The sequence below is a fragment of the Schistocerca piceifrons genome, chromosome 7 (assembly GCF_021461385.2).
Source record: "Schistocerca piceifrons isolate TAMUIC-IGC-003096 chromosome 7, iqSchPice1.1, whole genome shotgun sequence".
In the NCBI taxonomy this organism is placed as follows: Eukaryota; Metazoa; Arthropoda; class Insecta; order Orthoptera; family Acrididae; genus Schistocerca; species Schistocerca piceifrons.
In genome coordinates this window covers 427,624,771-427,627,959 of record NC_060144.1, presented here as the reverse complement: position 1 = coordinate 427,627,959, position 3,189 = coordinate 427,624,771, and the positions used below count along the sequence as shown (strand labels likewise).

At 43.7% G+C, this 3,189-nt stretch overlaps 1 pseudogene; it reads left to right on the top strand.

The window, feature by feature from the left end:
• Positions 1-2,344: 2,344 nt before the first annotated feature.
• Positions 2,345-2,462, top strand: LOC124709386 (annotated as a pseudogene).
• The last annotated feature ends 727 nt before the right edge of the window (positions 2,463-3,189 follow it).

Here is a 3,189-nt window from a genome sequence, read left to right as displayed (position 1 = left end):
ACCAAAATGAAAAGAGTATTTTGGGTCTAATCGGACACCAAGTTTACTCAACCGACAGATTGTTTTTATGTAAACTTGTCATCAGGCTTTTTTTTTTTTCATTCTTTGATTGTCTTATTTAGTTGTCGTTGTCAGAAGTTAATCGACTGTTGGTTTCTAAAGCATAAATTTGGAATGTATTCTTAAACGCCACATTGTTGGTCGTATTAAGCATCTATGTGAATGTCAATATTTCAGAAATATTTACTTCATATTTTTTTCTTAAAATTTGTTATTAGACATTATTTTAGCGTTTTTTAAAATTATACCACCAGTTTCCTTGCTTCCACAAGAAACAGACACAAGTATATTAAATTCTGGTTATAGTTGGTTGGAATTCTAGGTCTTCTGACGTGGCGATAAGGTGGTTTCTTTTCTATTAAATTAGTCTATAAATTTATGGCCCAGTATCCTTCCACTCAACACCAACTCCCTACTGCATACTATTGGTAGCGGATTATGATCCAATTTAGAGATAGCGACAGACAACTGTTAAGATTGTGTGGTGCAGTCTGCTGTGTTAGACAATTTTAGCTAATCGAAGGTCAATCGTGGATCCGAGACCGAAAGTTGGAATTTCTCACTTAACTGAGGACCAACTTAGGTATGAGCTAGCCACCCGCAAGGAAAAAGTGGAAGGCACAGCCGCGTTCTTGCCACTGCCGTTGTGCAGCAAGCTGCGGCATGAGCCTGTTGCAGACGACGTAGGCGAGGTCCGAGCGTTTTCTCTGTTTCCGGTGGCCTTCTGGGTAGCATAAAACCCAACATCCAATTATTGCAGGGCAGAGTTCCCATAATAGCTCTAATATTTGTGGATCAGGCACGGTTAAAACATCTGGTTAACCGTATGAGAGATCTTAGTGACATTAACTGCGATCCTGAACGCAAACCGTTTATTGAAATGATAGTGGATGCAGTATTTAAGCTTAAGCTTGTAGGGAGACTCTTCTACTGGCAAGTAAATGTGAGTCTTCAAAAGGATTCTGATGCCGGGAAAGTCATGGTTTCCTGGTAGTTAATTAAGGGGAGGGGAGTAAGTTGCGTATGTGAGATTTATTTAGTAAATATCCTAATCCTTTTCTCAATGCACTTCAGCGACTTTTTAATCTGGCTATGGACACGAGTGAGCAAGTTGTTGGTTTGCTATGGTTAACAGTCCGCTCACAGAATGAGGCAGCCGTCTTTGAACTTACAGATAGCTTGATTTATCAAGTTACCTCACGGCTACCTTCGTAAACAGCGGACGCTTCTGCAGAAGGAATGTCACTGAGGACTTTCTTTGATAAAGACTGTTCGAAAGCAATTAGTCCAGCAGCTTTTGTTATGAGTTTCTCAACTGTTACGTCTAACGTATCCAGGGACATGGGGAGAGTTTGGCCTGATACAGTGAGGATATTATAACGACAGTTATCGCGTGAGTCTTAATGGTAATGAACTGGAAATTGTGAACAGCATTACAGAGGAGATGCGTCCAAGCAACCGTTCACGAGTGCTCTTTGTTTATACACCAAAAAGCTTTAAGTAGCTAGATGGATTAGCCGCCAATATTCAGAAGTTTTGTTTTAGCGGCTCCACGCATAGTGTTACTAGTAGTAACTGTACCTTAGTGACTGAAAGAACTGTAGGTAGCAAGAAACTGTCACAATGAAGACCAACTAAGGGAGGGGCGCAGTTTCGTTGTAACAAGATGGGACATTTCGTGTGTGATTGTCCAGTGCCCTGTTTAATTAAAATGCCTCGAAACTTAGATCATTCACTCAAGTTAATTTGCCTTTTCTGTGTCCCAAATTGCGCATGAACCCATTTGTGGACTGTTAGATTCTGGAAGTAGTCTCACACTGGTTAGGCATGAAAATCCAACGGTGGTAGTGGCCGTTTGAGTTTACTGTGGTTCAGAGTGTGAGTACCGATGTACTGATAGGGTGTGATTTTCTTAAGTTCCGTATGTGTTTTCTGCATTATGTTGGCAAGAAAATTATGTTCAAGTTTTATCCTGGAAAGAAGTATCCTTACTGTGGTCATAGATGTTGCTTGGGCATAAGTTCTGTTAAGGAACTGCGGGCTCTGTTTGAACTCTCGGGTTTGGAGCGAGGGCAGGGTTATTTGGGGGTGTATATGACTATCATGAGGATAAAACAGCGCCTAACTTGCTCTATGGTAAATGGAGATGTTCGAAAGTATGTAGTTCAGTGTCAAGAATTTAATAAAGGTAATCCCAATCAGAGGACAAGTAAAGTGAAGCTAGCTTCAACGCGAGAGAAAAACCCTGCAGATAAAACTTATGTCGATTATATACACCCCTTATGGCAACGGCCGTGCCGCAGTGGATACACCGGTTCCCGTCAGATCACCGAAGTTAAGCGCTGTCGGACGTGGTCAGGACTTGGTTGGGTGACCATCCAGGCCGCCACGCGCTGTTGCCATTTTTCGGGGTGCACTCAGCCTCGTGATACCAATTGAGGAGCTACTCGACCGAATAGTAGCGGCTTCGGTCAAGAATACCATCTTACGACCGGGAGAGCAGTGCGCTGATCCCACTCCCCTCCTATCCGCATCCTCCTCTGAGGATGACACGGCAGTCAGATGGTCCTGGTAGGCAACTCGTGACTTTTTTTTTCTGAGGTGGAGCCCCTCCACGCCCACACCGGCATGATGGCCAACACAAAAGGTCTATTGCCATCTCTGCATAAGGATTAGTATTCACTGAAGTGAGGTGTCGCAGGATGTGGTTACTGCGATGTTTGCGTAAGTACATCTGGTTAGGATTAACCATTAATACGCGCTAATCTGGAGATAGGTTGGTCGAAATCTGACGAAGGGTAGCGGTTTGAAGGGCAGAGGAAAAAAAGTGCCAAGGCAAGAGACAAGGGAAAAAAACGTCTGCGAAAGTTAGGTCGGGTGGTAAGAGCAGTAGCGGTTGTCTTGCTGCCTGCGATAGGTTGTGAAAGGATAGGCTTTGTTACTAGTGGATATCATGCATGTCGATACCTTGACGTTGTGCGTTTGTGCTGCTCGGCGGCTGGCGCTGGGTGCTGGTACCGAGTCCTCGTTCAGCGTCAGCAGCCTGCAACAGTTAGGTTTGTTATCGATCTTGTGTCCGATAGGTCATATACCGGAGGTACAGTGTGAGGGAATGTTGGCAGATTGTTT